The 20,342-nt window shown below is 36.4% G+C and overlaps 1 protein-coding gene across 1 annotated transcript in view; it reads left to right on the forward strand.

Moving 5' to 3' along the window:
- The first annotated feature begins 447 nt into the window (after positions 1-447).
- LOC306866763 (carbohydrate sulfotransferase 8-like) overlaps positions 448-20,342 on the forward strand; it is a 65,199-nt gene continuing 45,304 nt past the window's right edge. Inside the window, exon 1 of the mRNA XM_079412102.1 lies at positions 448-707. The gene's annotated coding sequence lies outside the window, so the exon portion shown is untranslated. The remainder of the gene's footprint in view (positions 708-20,342) is intronic.

Below are 20,342 nucleotides of genomic sequence, written 5' to 3' on the forward strand. Positions count from 1 at the left end.
TGTATGCCAAGAAAATTAAGAAGATGGAAAGTAATATTCAAACAACATTCATAATTAAATAAATAAACAAATAAATATTTTGAAACTTTTGTAAATTAGAGAAAATGATATTTTGACATTTTAGAAGGGTGCATGGCAAAAACAGTGAAATGTTAAAATTGTGATAAAAGAAAACTAAAATGATTTTCATTCTTAAAAGTGTGTGTGTGTGAGTTTAATGTTTTATCCAGTTTATTAAAACATGCATAATGGGGACATGAAAGAATAAGCAATGTCCCATGTTATGAAAGTTACTTTAGGCTACCCAATTGAGAGATATATGACCTCGCTAAATTAGAGCGACCCTGCCTTTGAATGCCAATTCAATTCATTCAACTTTGATGGGTTATAACAGAAGCTGTTGCTTGGCAATATCAGCAGCAGCATCGGTGTCCCTAGAGAGCGCGCGAGAATAGAAGCACAGGATGCGCACGCCCAACACACACGAGTGCCGCGCGAGCGGTTCACATCTCTCCAAAGAACCGCTGCCAGCCGCTTTAAAGTTACACTCCGGCCGCAGATAGGCGTTTTATCGCGGGCTACGATTTATTTATGTGCCATGCTTCAGTTACTAACTCGCTACTGAAATTTGAACCGTTGAATTCAGTCAGCCCAAACGAAGCGGAGCGCCTACAGCGACACATTTGAGCCTTATGAAGATTGTTGAGGTAAGTGTTGCGTGTGCTAACGGTTTTTTTCGTGTTTATTCCTACAGGAAAGAGTAGAAATAGATCCTCCAGGCCAGAAATTTGAGCTTCAAAGAGGTAAGAAAGTACAAATGTCTGAGTCTGGACTACGGTGCTGAGGAGAAGTGAGTGAGGAGAAGTGGAAACGCAGTCAGTATCGGTAGTTTGGGTGGCAATTACTTATATTGTTTGACTGTAGGGCAGTAATGTTGTTTCATTCAATGGGTTGTTCGAGTGGAAATGATGAATGCCACTTTAATGAGTTGAGCAAGTCGGCTTTCTAAGCATCTGTTGGACTGAATTCTGACTCAGCCCGTTCTTCTAACCGTTAGACAAGTCAGTGGTTTTAAATGATGCTTGTGTATTTATTTTCAATTGGATTAAAGGGATAGTTTGCCTAAATATTAAAAATCTGTCTCCGTTAAAACTGTACATGACTTCCGTTTGCATTTGAAGCATCAGTTATTCACATTTCATCTTTTTCCTCCATAAAATGAAAGTGAATGGTGACTGCAAAGAAAATCTTTGAGAATGACAGAGTTGTCATTTTTGGGTGGACTGTCCCTTTAAGAGAATTTCGTTCTTATTCCAACATGCATTTCAATTAACTTTTGAAAGTTCTGTTGAAAAAAACCTCAATTTTTTATTGCCTGTCACATTTGGAAACAAGCGCCATGTGTGCCGTTCTGTCTGTCCAACAGATGCCACATCCATCACTCATGATATAACTCACACCTTTTCAGAGGTGTGCTTCACTGTCTCATACAGATGGCTTTTGAGGCAGAAAGAGACATTCCCCTTTTTCATTTCGTGTAGGACTCTGAAAGGGAAGATTTAAGAGATCTTCACTCTGATTCCATTGAATTATTTCTCAGCAGGCTATAAATAGGATGGTGACATGTCCCCACCAGCTTCTAGTTAAGAAATAGATGTGCTTAGAGGACAAGACCTTCTAGCACATGTTCTGTGTGGTTTCCAAAACGATAAACGAAGTAGTGGTTGATATTGAAACAATTTGACCTGGCACTTTGTATCATGTCTATGTGCATTGTGTCATAAATCACTCTGAAAAGCTTTCATAAAAATAATTAGATTAAATTAAATTATTGCTGAATTTTTAAATGCGTTTTTATTTTATTTACCCTTATTTATTTTCTTAAAAATAAATAAAATAAAATATAATTGGAAAAATAGTAAATGGGACCATATATTTCAGGATATAAAAGCATAAATGTGAAGCTTATTGTAAAAATATATTTTTTTGAAGTTGTAAGTAAAAAGATTATTGGACTATGTTTTACAAATAATTAAATGTGTTACTTGTTTGTATTTATTTTTAAAATTTATTAGCAATTTCTTGTTGAAATTGGTTTAAAAGTAAACCCTACACCATTTTTATGTAGTTTTATAAAACACTTAAAAACACATTCTACTTTGTTCTTTTGTACATACTGTTCTTTTCTGTTTGTTTTCCATCATACTGTATTCTTTATTATTTTTGCAATAAAAAAATAAAATAAAAAAAAATTCTAAATTTGAGCTGGAAATTTGTTTAAACCATTTTATAGGCATTTTAGGGCTAAAGCATTACAGTGCCATGGCAATAAAGTTGAACAATTGAATATGACTTCACACAAATGTTAGTAAGGAATTGACCGTTCGCAAAGAGCGTGATTGACAGGCGATCCAATCAGAACGCAGAGATTATGTGCCGCCGCTGCTATCCGCCATCTTGCCCGATAGCTACGGCCTGTCTCCATAGAAATACATGTTAAAACCATAGAGTTAAAACGGGGTAAAAAAGATTGACTGAATTGAAACTTTTTCAATATAACTAAATGAAAAAATGTGCGGAGGGTTAAGCTGTGCTGTTGTTGGCTGCCACGGTAACGGCAATAAGCTATGGTATTTCTTTAAAGTACTTGTTTTGCATACCAGAAAACCTGTCATGTCCGGTATGCATTGCTTGCAGTGCTAAAGTTAAATGCTGAGTGTTAAATAATATAATAATATGTTAAAACATATGCTCTTATTCTTACTTTTACTTTACTTACTTTACTTTTGTCATTTAGCAGACGCTTTTGTCCAAAGCGACTTACAAATAAGAAAAAGTAACTAAAACTAAAAAGTTACAACTCTATAAATACTATCTACCCACATTCTGTGGACAAAATTCCGTGAACTTCGCCCCGAATAGGAGCTTTATATACACATGCGCTCATCTGTTTACGATGCAGTTAACCTCGCATTGCTTCATCTTCCCACTCATTAAACTATGACAGGTCCTTTACTGTAAAAAGACCGTTACTGCGACACTCTAAAGCAGGGGGGCCCAAACTCGGTCCTGGAGGGCCGGTGTCCTGCAAAGTTTAGATCCAACCCCAATTAGACACACCTGAAGCAGCTAATCAAGCTCTTATTAAGCATACTACAAACTTCCATGCAGGTGTGTTGAGGCAAGTTGGAGCTAAACTCTGCAGGACACCGGCCCTCCAGGACCGAGTTTGGGCACCCCCGCTCTAAAGTGATGAAACTATGACGTTATGTATTTTTTAAAACCATTTTTATAGGTTTCACGTTATATTGTTCGCTCTGAAAATATGTAAATGCGCATGCCCAGCATCTGCAGCTGTATCCCTTCTAGCCTTATCCACAAATCAGACAGGAGAGCAGATTAACTTCGGTGGACTTAAACTTGAAAAATGGTGTGTTCCGCGGTTGAAATAAAACACTTTCTGATGTTTATTCATGTTCATTTCGTGAATACAGTGATCTGTCACACATTGAAGAGCCACAAAACGGTATTTATTATTTGAATTTCTTTTAAAATGACTCAATTTAAAAGCTGAGGGTCCTGAGACCTTGTTTCATATCAGAAGTAACCTGCTCTGTCTCCTCTATCGGTGTTTTGTCAGTTTCCTCTTTGCTCTGCGATGTATTTTTTTGTGTGAGAGCGGCATTGTTTGTCGGTCATGGCAACAGTAACTAAGGGTGGGCGGGTTTTGCGAACGGTTAATTGTATTGCATTACTGTTAGCACATATTTTGTGTAGTGTCTATACTATTGAAACGGTGAGTATTTTACTATTATGCATTGGCTCCATTTACTTTAATTGCTGTCGATTAAGCTTAATTTGTACTGAACCCAAAATATTTCTTTAAAGTCACTTTATATGGCACATCCAAATGTATGTCTCTTTTAACAATTTCAAAATAAATTTAAATTTAATCTTTAATCTGGGTCATCAACTATTCACCCAGCAAGTGAATTAGGAATGTCAGAGATCTTCTTTCCCCCACAAGGGGATTGATTTGATTGGCTGCCCAACATTTGGTCATTATTGGATCACTTTGTCTAGTAACAGTTTCTTCTGTATTTCACCCTGGTCTACACAGATGGTTATATTTACTTTCTCTGCCATAGAAATTGCCTATATTATAGCATCCTGAATTCTGTGGAAATAATACTTGTGGGACAACTCATGCATTTTTTAGCATTATACTAATGGATGTTTGCTGTTTGCGGAGGCCGCAGAGAGTCGTAACATTTTAAAACAACCACTTTAGAACAGAAATCACTTTGGTTTTTTGTTTTGGCTGTACACTCGGTGCGTTTAAGATGACGGGATCCTAGTTGTTTTCCATCATTGTAAATATGTTTGTGATGCATACTTTTTGAATTGTCATTATCTTTTGCTGCTTAGTGTTTATTTGTAGACCAAACGTATTAACAACCATAGTAGTCATCTGGCATGTTATTTTAATCTGATGTTGACTTAGGTTCAATTTGGTGTCGTTGCCATTGTTTATTATAACAAATGAGCTGCACAATTAATTTGAATAAGTCCAAAATTGGAAATTTTTCCTCTTTTTTTTTTACAGTGAAATATTACTTAAAGTAATATTAATATTCATTATTCTATTTTTATTTGAGAATTAATTAATTAATTTTATTTTAATAATAATAATAATAATAAATGTTATTATTATTACCTATTATTATTATTATTATTTGATATACACATTGATGTATAATCACAAAATTTTGGCCAAATTGTGCAGCCCAAACACAACAAACCTAAATTTCTAAAATCAGTAATAATCAATAAAATTTAAACCTGAATTTTGTTTTTATCAGAAAAATCACAATTAGATTTTTCCCCAAATCGTGCAGCGCTTCTACAGACTTAAGTCTGTTACGTTTTGTTCATCTGTAACTATGGAGGTTATAAATTGTTATTAAAACCTCAAAGGGGTCTATGGACTGGTGCACGTTATTGACTTCTGTAGTGCTACAGTAATTGAATGACTTCACAGACATTTCTTTCTATGATGCATGTTGTATTCAAAAGTGGACTAGTAACTCAACAATATAATATCAATTTATTTTCTCAGAGCACTGCAGTAATTACTAAGACAGCAGTTCAGTCCTGCTTGACGGAGTACCGCTTTAATGTTTTGTAATAGCTGCAGAGAATCCAAACTGGAATTACACACACACATTCCCACACTGACACAAGTCTTCATCAGTGCTTCAGCCCCACACACCTCGCACCCACACAGTATTCCTCTGTGAGCCTCATGACAGACTCTGCTGTCTGAATGTCAAGGACAAAACCAGAAAGCTCCGAGAGAAGGTAAAAAGACAAGTTCTCACTCTTTATGATTAGTCAGGCCCTGAGAGGATGAGGGGTTTGACATTCAAAAGATCTGCTCGTCACACTGTCTGAATGGAATATAGGCTGATGACATAGGCAATACAGGGTAAAGCTTTAAAGACTGCTATGTGTAGATCTTCCAATGCATATCTTATATTTTATTCTTAAATAATTCATTTAAACATGGTCTCCATGAGCAGGGTATAAAATTGGGCCTGATATATGTGTGTGTGTGTGTGTGTGTGTGAGAGAGTGTGTGGGTGAGAATGGTTTACAGGGCTCGCAAAATTTCTAAATCTCTGGTAGCCCTTCGGGCAGGTACTCTTCAGATTTTGGTAGCCCGAAAATTAATTTAACTAGCCCAAATAAAATAAATACCATAAATGTCAATCAAAAACATTTTCAATACACAAATGTCAAGGAAAGAGTTTTATTTTACTATTTACAAGGTATCTGCAGAATTCTTAAAAATCTATTTAAGGCAATTTGAAAAATGTTGAAATCTTTTGGGCGGACATTTCGGGCCCCTGAGCAAAAGCAGTCTTTATACCAGACCTGTACAGCATGCACACAAAAAAGTGTGTAACTTTTAACTTTAATGTGCTATTTATATTTGATTTGACCCTTGATGTAACTAAATGATGTACATTTTAGGTTACCTGAGAAAACATTTTTTCTGTACAATACACTGCAGTTCAAAAGTTTGGATCAATAAATTTTTTTAAAGAAGTTTCTTATGCTCATCAAGGCATAAAAAATACTGAATATCATTTCACAAATTAATATTGTGAAATATTATTGCAATTTAAAATAAATGTTTTCTATTTTAATATACTTTAAAATGTAATTAATTCCTGTGAAGCAAAGCAGTATTTTCAGAGTCACATGATCCTTTAGAAATCATTCTAATATGCTGATTTTTAATCAATGTTGGAAACAGTTGTACTGCTTTTTTTTTATATACTGTATTTTTTGGGACCTGTGATATTTTTAAAATACAAAAAGTTAAAAAGAACAGTGTTTAGTCAAAATAGAGATTTTGTGTTACAAAACAAACTATTCAAAGTTTTGGGCTCAGAATTTTTTTCTTTCTCTTTTAAAGATACTTTAAAAAAGTTTAAAGAAAGTTAAATAAACTTTATTCAGCAAGGATGTGTTAAATGGATAAAATTGATAGTAAAGACTTCTATTGTTAGAAAATATTTATATTTTGAATAAATGCTGTTCTTTTAAACTTTTTATTAATCAAAGAATCAAAGAAAAAAGAAATGCAGGTTCCAAAAAGCAGCACAACAGTTTCAACACTGATAATAAATCAGCATATTGGAATGATTTCTGAAGGATCATGGGACACTGAAGACTGGAGTAATGATGCTGAAAATTCAGCTTTGATCACAGGAATAAATACTATTTTAAAGTATAGGTATTAAAATAGGAAACCGATATTAGAAATTGCAATAATATTTCACTATATCACTGTTTTTTTCTGTATTTTTGAAATAAATACAGCCTTGATGAGCAAGATACTCAAAGTCAAAAACCTGATAAATAATTGACCTTGTTTTTGAGTATATAATATAGGCCTAACATAATATATTATCAAAACCAACTATTTAAACTGATAGAATAGAATAGAATAGAATAGAATAGAATAGAATAGAATAGAATACAAACTGAAGCAAAACTTAAGCTGAGATCTGTAAGTTAAATATGAAAAAACGTGAACATATGAATTCTTCTATAGCTGTCTAAACATCGTTATGAAGTACAGTTTGTGCAATACTCTTGTGTGTGACTGTACATGTCTTTGTTACCGTTCTTTGCCCATCCTCCGCTATTTCCAGCACTTAATCAAGCCACTCTTCTTTAATACATGAGCACGTTTTATTTCACATGTCATTGTGTTTGCGTTGTCTCTCGTGTTGAGCGCACCATTGAAGTATTGAGTTTCTACAGCGACTCATTTGGTGCATATCGTTCTCTTTCTATGAAACCGGTTCTAACTCTGTCGTGACATCAGCTCTATAGCAGTTTGCCCGAGCATTGCTTTTATTTCCCTTTTACTGGCGGCATTCAATCAAATGGCTTCCCAACTAATTTTTGTGTGCGCGAGGCCCCTTAGTTACTGTTGCTCACTTGAACAAACAAACAGAGTTGTTCTCGGTCTTACAAGGACAGCTGTCAGTTTGGAAATCTTGTCCCAAAAAGATACATTTTGGACACAGAAGGACCACCTCTAATCGAGGAATGCTGCTTGGGCACTTTTCCATTGAGAATGGGTAACAAATTTCTATCTGGATACTTTAAATCGGTTGTGTGCCCTGTGTCTCACCTGTCTCGTTGACAGCAACATTGCTCAAAAACTTGCCCCGTGTATCATCAGGCTTTTGGTCGTCATGATCGCAGATGACAACATCCAGGATCAACACTGTTCCTGTAACGCTGGGTAAGATTAAATTAATTTATGTTTAACTAGTTTAATATGGAGAGGCACTTAAATGTAGACCTTCGTTTCTGTGTTTTTGACCTGTACATGACGTGAGAACAGTTAGCTATTTAGGTTTGTATGTTAGCATGGACTCACTAACTTTAGCGTTAGCTAGTTTTAGCCAGAGATCCCTTGCTGAAGCACAAGATGACATTAACGTTCTGCTTGAGCAGATGAATTAAATTCCAAATTCCATTGCATATCCTCTCATGATGTTTTACAAGTCCCCCAAGCTCATCGTTTTGCCATTTTTGTAGCATATACACAATTACACCGATGAGAGCTTCAGATCTTCCAATGTTTTTCTATGGCGCTGAAACCTAAAGATGCCTGATTTCCGGTCCCCATGCAACTCAACTGCCACTGGATCATCTGCATTTGAGGGGAGGGGGTTGATAGCTCAATTGTTGATAAGGTCAAAAACTCTGTGATGGGACAAACCAAAATCCCCATTTTAGGTAGGAATGTTTTTTGTGTTTAGTCAAGTTAAGTCAATTTTATTTTTAGAAAACAGCTTGAAACAATGAGATGTTAATAAAACTGGATACTTTTCATGCAAGCTTAATTTTTTGTTAGATAACAGTCCTTCACACAAAGAAATGTGTTACTTGTGTCTCTAATGCATTAATAAAGTCATAGGACATCAAAGTGTGCGTCATTAGTGGAATGCACCTAAAATAGACTTCCTGCCATTTAGAACCATACATTCAGACGGCTGCATATAGCAGTACTCACATTGCTTTTGCTAATTAATGAAGCAACTGAAGATCAAGCATAATGTAATGTGTTTTTCACTGTCATAGCAACCCACATAAAGGATAAATACAAAACCCTGTCCTACCTACCACAGCAAAATGTGTTAATGCGTTAATCCACAAATTGCACTCCTTTTGTTTATTTAAAATTTGCTTTCATTTGTAAAATTATTTCAGCTCAGTTTTTCCTTTCTCACTAGTTATTAAGGTTTAGATTAGGGTGAGTAACCTAACTTAGACCAGCAGTTATAGCAATATTCATGGTCAGGGGACAGTGAGCTTTGACCAGCATTAAGGAGAGGGAAAGATGTGAAAAGTCTGGGGCTGTTGTTTAAAGATCATCCCGAGTAAACATCTGTCTTTTGGAGAAGCGTGCCACTGCACAGTAATATTAGTGTGTAATTTATTTCCCTCCAGGGGTAGAGCACCTCATGTGTAAGGGAGGTCAACATATGGTGCTGAGCTGTGTGTGTGTGTGCATCGGTGTGTGTAAGAGGGAAAGAACTCGAGTTGTTAAAACACAGTCGGTATTACGTTGTGAGCAAGCAGAGTGTATTTCGCGTGTGTATCGGATGAGTGCACGAGCGTGTGTTCGCCCCAGTGCAGTGACTGATGTAATTTACACTGTCGCAATATGAGGCCGGTCACAACATGACAGGGGAGAGAGGGAGAGCAAGGCATAGTGATGACTGACCTGTCAGCACTGATCAATTTGTGTGTCATGTGTAGCTTGGTAAGAGACCTGTGAGCAGGACATGTATTTGGATCAACATCAAACAAACATGGTAACTATCAAAGGAATATTTCACACATAAATGAAAATTTGCTGAAGATTTACTCAGGCTCAGTCAGCCAAAATGTAGATGAGTTTCTTCATTAGAACAGATTTGTAGAAATTTTGCATTATATCACTTGCTCACCAGTGGATCCTCTGCAGTGAATGGGTGCCGTCAGAATGAGTTGAAACAGCTAATAAAAACATCACAATAATCCTCATGAATCCAGTCCATCAATTAACATCTTGTGTGGTGAAAAGCTGCATGTCTATAATGAACAAATCCATCAGGATGTTACTAACTTTAAACCATTGCTTGTACTTAAAATATGAGTCTTCTATCCTTAATATTTGTCTCTAGTGAAAAGTTTACTGAATCAGGAGAGAAATATTCACAGATTAAGAACAATTTACAAGTGATAAAACCATCCAAACCTGTTGCAAACAAATATGTTGGTGGATTTTGATACGAGTGGACAACAGGGGATGGCTTTTTTCACTGGAGGAAGCATTATTATGAATTATATGGACTTCTGTGTATTTTAGCCAGAAGCGACATTTCAAAGTTGAAATGTTTTAATGATGGATTTGTTTCTTACAATCATGCAGATTTTCACTTCACAGGACATTAATTGTTGGACTGGATTTGTGTAATTTACTTGTGGATTATTGTGATGTTTTTATCAGCTGTTTGGAATCTCATTCTGACGGCACCCATTCACTGCAGAGGATCCATTGGTGAACAAGTGATGTAATGCTAAATTTCTCCACATCTGTTCCAATGAAGAAACCATTTCTTTAACCACCCGTATATTTAGAGGGATATGATAACTAAAACCATGATTTTGTTCTAGGACCAACAAGAATGTGAAAATGTCCTGCTTGAAAAAATCACAATAAGGTCAATGGAAGGATAAAAGTACCTGAGTGAGAGCAGTTGCAGACAGTAGCATCTGGAGACTCGCATGGGGCCGGTTACTATGGCAGTGAGTCTCTTAGGACATTAGGGAATATATACTCAGCAGGTTGCATCTTAGTCGAATTAGATGCCAGACTTAATTTGATTCAAATGGAAAAAGGACTGTTAAAGATTTATAGTTTCATTCAAACATTTTATTAAGGATATGATATATGTAGCCTTCAAATGGAGTCAGAATTATCATATTTGCGAGAAATTGTATATATTTATTAATTGCAATTTCAGATGATGCCCAAATCGCCTGTGTCTGTGTGAAGCAGGGCAACAAACAAGTCTGTGGTAAATGTTAATGAATCATTTTGAAATGTATTGTCATTTTCTGTGTTCGATTTAAATAATGCTAATGCCTTTATGTACACATGAACTTATGGACAACAATTGGAACATTTCTTTATGCAAAAAATAAATAAATAAAAAATGCCATGCATAAATGATAGAATTAAAAATGATATAAAAGTAAACATAAAAAACATAAAAATGTAGAAGAATTCCATATATATGTATATTTTTTCAGAAATGCATGACATTTTGTAATAATGAATTACTGAATAATGAATGCTCGAGGTTCCCACATAATACATAATTTGTATTGGTGATTCACACCACACAGCACTCTAATCACTGATGAAAGCTCGTCTGTACCTCATGACAAGGCGTTTTGTTATAAACAGATCACCCTAAATCCCAGTTTAATAATCACGTGGTGCAAGTAATTAGTGATGGATGACAGCTATGGATTATAAGATATAGCCTACAATGAACTGTCTGCAAATACAGTGCCAATGTGTTTGATATATGAAACCAAAATAGGTTGGCATAGACTTTAGAGACGCGATGATATGAGAAAGAAATTGAGGAGATTTTTGAGATTCACGCTCTTTTTTACAGATTATTCAGTATATCCATGTGGCAGGCGGCTGATGGATGAGGGTTCTGTGTACACATAGGACCAGGTTTAACCTCCCTCTCTGTCCTTCCTTGGATCCCCAAGTAATCACGGCCCTTCCTTCATCATGTTCTAGCAGCAGTTTACTTAAAGGTGCCATAGAATGCATTGATACAGTATTTTAAATTGTTCTCTGATATCTACACAGATGGTATGTGGCTTAGGTAAGGGCAAAAAATCTCCAGAAACGATTTTACATGTCCATTTACAACCCTAGGATTTCTCCCTAGAATGAAACGGTCTGTTATTGGCTTATTTGGCAGGGTCATGAATAATAATGAGCTCTGCTCTGATTGGCTGTTTCACAGTGCTGCTCAATGTTGAGCTCTGCTCTGATTGGCTGTTTCACAGTACGGCTCATCAGCAAGAAGGAAGCACAGGGAGGAAAATATATATTTAAATACTTTCGGGTAATAATACTGTATATAAAACGCGGGCATCAGGGAGCCGTTATTAATATGCGAGGCATTGAAACTGCTTTTGAATGATCCATCGATCGCGTTATAGTTCACTTTCAAGAGACGCGATCACACAAACTATGTTTACATTATGGAGCAACAGTACTTACCACACATTTCACAAGATCAGATGCTTGTCAGTGGTGCTCAGGATCTGTAAGTCATTCGCCATCATCCTCATCTCTCCTTACTGAGAGTGAAATCTTATGTACTGTAACAGGCTACCGCTAGCAAGGAGCTAACCATGTCCCTTTAGTGGCTCGCGTTATTTGCTTTCCGTGCCTTTCTGAATACAGACACCAACCCATCCCTGCACTTCACACCCCCTGCACGGCCTGGAACATAACATTTATTTTGTTATTTTCGCTGTTGTCCGCGCTTGTTTATTTACAATACCTGCAGAGCTTCTGATGGTTCGGCCGGCTTAGAACAAGGGTGGGTTTATGCAAATGTTGGGGGCGTAGTGATCCCGACTGTTGCGTCACAGTCGGTGTTATGTTCTGATTCGCCTGTTTTTCAGTGGTCTTTTTTAATCACGAGATTTACATATGAAGGAGGAAACTATGGTGTTTGAGGCTCACTGTATGTCAATTCCATGTACAGAACTGTTATTATTTAAATATGCCAGGGTAAAGACAGTTTTTCATTCTATGGCACCTTTAATGAAAAAATGCTGTGATCTGTAAATGAAAAGGCTTTGGCTGGTCTCTAATCATTAATCCACACAGGTTAATATCACACATGCCTGGGAATCAATACGGTTCTTCCCAAGCAGAGGAAGATTGGACAAAATATTTTATTCAGGATTTTTATTTTTTATTTGTATTTTTTACTGAATATCCAGAATATAGTGATTCCCAGCCTTTTTTTTTGATATATTACATAACCCCATAGTTCACTAGCAACACTTTTATCATTTATCCTAATCAAATTTTTAAAGTGTGGCTCAGCTGTCCATATACTTGTCATCCACACAAATAGGTATCTTTTTCTGCTTAAAAAGTGACTTAAAATATTAATTACAAAAAGTAATTGTTATTGTTGTTAAATAGAATTGGTATAATTTGCTTATTTATTATATTTTATAAAATAATACAGTCAATAAATGTTAATATATGTATGTTTAATAACAACAATAATAATGATGATTATAAAAATAAATATGACATACGGTAAGCTTTTAGGGTCATCAAAATATTAAAATATGAACAGATATATAAACAATAAATATATAAAATATTAATAAGAACAGTAACAACAGCCATAATAATTATTAACATAGTTAATTAATAAATTATTATTATTTATTATTAATTATATATCTGTTTATTAGTTTTATATTAAAGTCGTTATTTCTTTTTTTATAGGTTTAATATTCCGTGGTGTACACATATACCGCTGGTTGGGAATCACTATCCTAAAACCTTGTATGATTGGAAAGCATGAGCCGTGAGTCATGCATGCCGCAGTATTTTTATTCAGTGTGAGAGAATCACGATAATGAGACATCTTTCATTCACTCCAGTAATACCTAAGGAAGTGGGCTGGAGAATATTTCAAGGATAAGCTATCTTCTCCTTTGATGTAACGTGTAGAAGATAAATGCGCAAGTGGGCATGAAAGCAGATTTTTGATAGTCAAGTTAATAATGCAAAGGAGTCCCATATCTCATTTATATAAAGATCAATTGATTTCTGTCTGTGCGGCAAGAGTGATTTATTTCACCATTTCGATATGATTATGGAGGAAAAGTTATTGTAAAATCAAGTCATTTGGGTAAGCGTACTGTGGAGATTCTTCGCTTTTCATTTACATTCACATTACATTTCAGTAGAAAAGGGTGGGCTTTTTCTAATAAGTGAAGTGACATACTGCCAAGTATAGTGACCCATACTCGGAATTCGTGCTCTGCATTTAACCCATCCAACGTGCACACACACAGCAGTGAACACACACACACCGTGAACACACACCCGGAGCAGTGGGCAGCCATTTATGCTGTGGGCCCGGGGAGCAGTTGGGGGTTCTGTGCCTTGCTCAATGGCACCAGTCGTGGTATTCACTCCCCCCACCTACAATCCCTGCCAGCCCGAGACTCGAACTCGCAACCTTTTGGATTACGAGTCCGACTCTCTAACCATTAGGCCACGACTTCCCCCACGACTAATAAGACTCAATCGTTGTAAAATTCTCTGATTCAGTTTTTTTTTTTTTTTAGCAGATCTGCAATTGTTATGATTCAGATTGTACATTTAGCCATGCTTGTTGATGTTCAAGTTCAAGTAAAAAACCTAAATGCTCAGTAGATACCATAATCCATTTATCCAAAGGTTTTGATGTCACTGGGTCCTCCACAGCTTTCAGAAGGCTTAAGAAACAATTTTTGATGATCAGTAATTATATTGTTTAATTATAGATTTTAATTAGGGATGCACGATATTGGATTTTTGCCAATATCCGATGTGACGATATTTTCCAAACCACTTACTGATACCGATATATTTCCTTTTTGTTTAGAAACAATACCAAGTCTCTCCTGTGCAGAAATTATAAGCAAAATATTTGTAATTTTGGTTAGTTTTTAACAAGAACTTATTTGTTAGAATGAAATAAACCATAATGAAGGTTTTTTGACAGCACATTGAAGCTTTGAAAATAACTATAAATAAACTATATCAATCGCTGCATTTTCCCCCCCAGAAAGATACTGTGTTAACCCTAACATTTTATTTTATTTATAAGATTTAACATTTGTAGATGGTCTATACCAAAAGAGTTGTAAAAATTCTGAAAATCTTATAGAGCTTATGATTTGTTTAAAAATTAAAACATATTACATATTAATGAATAAATCAGTATACACTCACCGGCCACTTCATTAGGTACACCTGTTAAATTGCTTGGTAACACAAATTGCTAATCGGCCAATCACATGGCAGCAACTCAATGCATTTAGGCATCTAGACGTGGTGAAGATGACTTGCTGAAGTTCAAACCGAGCATCAGAATGGGGAAGAAAGGGAATTAACGTGACTTTGAACGTGGAACGGTTGTTGGTGCCAGACGGGCTGGTCTGAGTATTTCAAAAACTGCTGATCTACTGGGATTTTCACGCACATCTCTAGGGTTTACAGAGAATTGTCCGAAAAACAATTCCATTGTTATCCAGTGAGCGGCAGTTGTGTGGACGAAAATGCCTTGTTGATGTCAGAGGTCAGAGGAGATTGGGCAGACTGGTTAGAGATGATAGAAAGGCAACAGTAACTCAAATAACCACTCGTTACAACCAAGGTATGCAGAATACCATCTCTGAACGCACAACACGTCGAACCCTGAAGTAGATGGGCTATAGCAGCAGAAGACCACACTGGGTGCAGCTCCTGTCAGCTACGAACAGGAAATGGAGGCTACAATTCGCACAGGCTCACCAAAATTGGACAATAGAAGATTGGAAAATTGCCTCATTGCCTGATGAGTCTCGATTTCTGCTGCAACATTCAGATGGTAGGGTCAGAATTTGGAGTAAAGAACCTTGTCTCAACGGTTCAGGCTGGTGGTGTAATGGTGTGGGAGATATTTTCTTGGCACACATTGGTCCCCTTAGTACCAATTGAGCAATCCAATAGAGCACCTTTGGGATGTGGTGGAACGGGAGATTCGCATCATGGATGTGCAGCCGACAAATCTGCAGCAACTGTGTGATGCTATCATGTCAATATGGACCAAAATCTCTGAGGAATGTTTCCAACACCTTGTTGAATCTATGACACGAAGAATTAAGGCAGTTCTGAAAGCAAAAGGGGGTCCAACCCGGTACTAGCAAGGTGTACCTAATAAAGTGGCCAGTGAGTGTATATAAAATTTATTTAATTTACAAGTATCATGTTTGTGATTTTTATTTTTTTTTTTTTCCTTCCAAGCTATAGTGTCTGACCATTAAATCAAAACATACCCATTATTTTATGACATCAATTACTACTTTATTTAATCAGAAACACAGTCTAAATGTTACTTGTGTAAGCTATTTTACTTTTAATTTAATTAGAAGTAGGCCAACAGCACCACCTAAGGATTAAAACTCCTTACTGAACGGGCGTTAGGACCTGGGGGAAGCTGTCGCTGCACGTGCTATTACCGTTTACTCTATCACACACCGAACGCATCATTCTGTATGTGCTTTCACAGATTAAATGCAGCAATCCAAAAGAGTGAATCTAATCATCATTCAGACAAAACTTTGCTTCAAGAATGAGCCACACTGCTGATGTGATCTAATCACTAGCACACCCTGAGCACATGTGAGCTAATGTAATCCTCTTATCGGGCCAATGCCGATATTTACATTTAAAGCCATTATCGGCCAATTCCGATACCAGTCCGATAATATTGTGCATCCCTAGTTTTAATTACATATAGAAAAACTTGATTTGACAACTTGAATTGAATTTATTAATCATATAATTTATCACAGATAGCAAATTTTGTTTAGTCTCTCTGTGGTTATTTAAATTACTGGACAAATCCCAGTCATGCAGTGCCAGTCCTCTGAACAAAACTACCTGAGCACAGAGAATCATCAAATGACTTTTACCTCGGAAAGGGAATTATTATTCAAAAAAGCTTATGGAGATAAATGCTGCTTTTTTAATAAGATTACACAGATTATGTTGACAAATCAATGCAATATGGTTGCTGTGTTTGAATGTTTTAAACTGGATCAATGTTTTTAATCATTTCTAATTTCAGAGTACTGATTCAACAGGGTAATAATTGCAAAAGTGAGTTATAATATTCAGAGTAATGATGAATGTGTGTTCGGCAAGGAAGGACGTGGAGTGGGAGTGGGGGAGAGAGACGGTGGGGAGCTTACAGGGGTATTGATTTGCGAGTATGTCCTCCATCTGTCACTGTAATGAATGTTAATGTGACACTACACAGCATACAGAAGCTTGGATTGGATTAAACTACACCAGTAGTTTAAGAGTCAATGCTCTTTTTAACTTACCTTTACCAGGAACTAATCTTTTGCAGAACTCAATTTTCTGTCCGTATTACATCTACACAACCTTGCATCTTTTGTAATTAACAGCTGTCCAGACAAGTGAGACAAATTTGATGTTGTCTGTTAAGGTAAATACACAGATTTAATTTATGATGGGTAATTGCGCACATCTGGTCTTGTGGTTACAACTTCCAAATTTCCATCAAACTGCAATCAAACATGATTGAAACCAGCCACTGTGCTGTACCTGAATTACTATACACAGTTATTAGCATTATCATATGACTTCAGATAATGACAGAACAATCCAAATGGACCCTATTTACTCTTTATACATGTTCCTGGTCTAATTGCATAATAGGTGCATGTTAAGAGAAATGTTTGATTTTTGATCTTTCATCAAAATATAATAACTTGCTCTGCCTCTGAAATGACTTTTCTTTTTCACTCACTTTACTTAACCCTTAATTTTAGACTGAAAAAAAAAAAGTTTCAAATTTTTAAAAATCGCTACTTCATCAGAATGGTACAAAACTTGGTGACTTTTGTGGCAGCTGCTATGTGACCACAAAAAAAATTGTGGACTTGATTCGAAAAAGCTAAATGGCCATAAAAAAATAGTCACACTTGTGTTGTTCACGGTCAAAAATGACCGCCATTGGAAATGAATGGGAAATACGCAAAAATACGAAAATTCTGAGAATTGTTTGTGTACAATCTACAAATCATTCACGATGCAGTGTACAGTAAAAGAGACTCTAAAATATCAAGAGTGCAAAATAGACACACTCTGCCCACCCCCCAAAGACACACATACACTCACCTAAAGGATTATTAGGAACACCTGTTCAATTTCTCATTAATGCAATTATCTAATCAACCAATCACATGGCAGTTGCTTCAATGCATTTAGGGGTGTGGTCCTGGTCAAGACAATCTCCTGAACTCCAAACTGAATGTCAGAATGGGAAGGAAAGGTGATTTAAGCAATTTTGAGCGTGGCATGGTTGTTGGTGCCAGACGGGCCGGTCTGAGTATTTCACAATCTGCTCAGTTACTGGGATTTTCACACACAACCATTTCTAGGGTTTACAAAGAATGGTGTGAAAAGGGAAAAACATCCAGTATGCGAGAGTCCTGTGGGCGAAAATGCCTTGTTGATGCTAGAGGTCAGAGGAGAATGGGCCGACTGATTCAAGCTGATAGAAGAGCAACTTTGACTGAAATAACCACTCGTTACAACCGAGGTATGCAGCAAAGCATTTGTGAAGCCACAACACGCACAACCTTGAGGCGGATGGGCTACAACAGCAGAAGACCCCACCGGGTACCACTCATCTCCACTACAAATAGGAAAAAGAGGCTACAATTTGCACGAGCTCACCAAAATTGGACGGTTGAAGACTGGAAAAATGTTGCCTGGTCTGATGAGTCTCGATTTCTGTTGAGACATTCAGATGGTAGAGTCAGAATTTGGCGTAAACAGAATGAGAACATGGATCTATCATGCCTTGTTACCACTGTGCAGGCTGGTGGTGGTGGTGTAATGGTGTGGGGGATGTTTTCTTGGCACACTTTAGGCCCCTTAGTGCCAATTGGGCATTGTTTAAGTGCCACGGCCTACCTGAGCATTGTTTCTGACCATGTCCATCCCTTTATGACCACCATGTACCCATCCTCTGATGGCTACTTCCAGCAGGATAATGCACCATGTCACAAAGCTCGAATCATTTCAAATTGGTTTCTTGAACATGACAATGAGTTCACTGTACTAAAATGGCCCCCACAGTCACCAGCTCTCAACCCAATAGAGCATCTTTGGGATGTGGTGGAACGGGAGCTTCGTGCCCTGGATGTGCATCCCACAAATCTCCATCAACTGCAAGATGCTATCCTATCAATATGGGCCAACATTTCTAAAGAATGCTTTCAGTACCTTGTTGAATCAATGCCACGTAGAATTAAGGCAGTTCTGAAGGCAAAAGGGGGTCAAACACAGTATTAGTATGGTGTTCCTAATAATCCTTTAGGTGAGTGTATATGAACTAGTGTGACTGTAACAAAAAGCATGTTTCTGCATATGCATGAAATAAAATCAATAATTCGGCCAATAATGCAGTCAAACACAGACAACAAGGAAAGGGTTACACATTAAAACATCAAACAGACACAAACATTCACAGATACACACACACACACAACCCTCTATTACACACAGAAATGTGAAAATGCAACTTAATAAAAATAAGTCTTTATGCCTAAAAATCACTAGAGCGTTTATAAGCCTTTTATATAGGAATCTAGTGGCTAAACCATGGAATTGCAGATGTTTTTCTGTTTTTACCAGATGGCACTAATCTTACTTAAAAAAATTCATTTTAAAGGCATTGTCTCTATTTTAACATGAAATACTGCCATAATTGAAAAGTAATATCAAAATCTTTTTTTTTTTTTTTTTTTTTCAATGGGAATATATTTATCATAATTATTACATAAATATTAATTAGTACCATGAAATTCTCTCAAAATACAAAAGAAAAAATATTATGGAACAAAAATATATTACATTGATTTTACTGAAAATGAAAAAAGTTACATTTCGGGTGTTTGTTCAGTTTTGACCACAAACAACACAAGTGTGAGCCCCAAATGAACAAAACCAGAGGATTAAGGCGATTTCAAACTTTCTGATGTGGTGAACACCCCAAAATGATCCCTCTATAATAAAAAATATACTTATGTATAAAATATAATTTGGAAAAATATTTAGTTTCTATTGATGTTGTTGTTGTTTTTTTTCATTGCTACTTTAAATTTGAGCTCAAAGTAATTGTGATTAATCTCTGATAGATTAACCAATTTTTAGAAGGCAAAAAAAATCTAATTAGATTATTTTTAGTATTTTATTTTATTTTACTTTTCTCTGAACCCTCAACTGAGCTTGAAACCCCTTCTTTTTTGGTCAAATGGTAATTAGAATAAAACTTCTTTAGAGTGACTAATTCAAAGAATAACTTTAAAATGATCCAACCATCTAATTTCCATATTTCACATGAAAATTAGAGTCTGACTAATGGGCAAATACAACAGTTGCATCAACAGTGATCTTGCTTAATAAAAGCAATAATTATAAAAACTGTCAAAGTGGAAAAATGTAGGCCTTTTGACCTGGGTTTGAATTAGAAGTATAATCACAAGTGGATGTCAAATCTAAGATCTTAAAAGGCAGGGTAGCATCTGGTGAGAGAGCTGCTTTCATTAGAAGAAAATCCTCTGGCTCTAGTGAGGAGAGCAGCTCTAGATTACATCCACAGGTTTCCTTGTGCTACTCAAGACCTTTTTAAATCCAGCTATCATACAGGTCATGGATCAGCAATATCCTGGGACTGGGGTAATGGGGGAAGTGGGGCAATCCAGGGAAAAGCAATCAAGCCCAGATAAAAGGAAAGGGGGCGTCAATGAAGGAGCAGGTGCACGCGGGGTTTTTTTACTCAAAGATGTTGTTAAAGAAGTCTAACCCCCATCACCTCAGCCGTGATTGCCTGCAAAGATGCGAT

This window comes from Barbus barbus (genome assembly GCF_936440315.1).
Source record: "Barbus barbus genome assembly, chromosome: 48".
Classification (NCBI taxonomy): domain Eukaryota; kingdom Metazoa; phylum Chordata; class Actinopteri; order Cypriniformes; family Cyprinidae; genus Barbus; species Barbus barbus.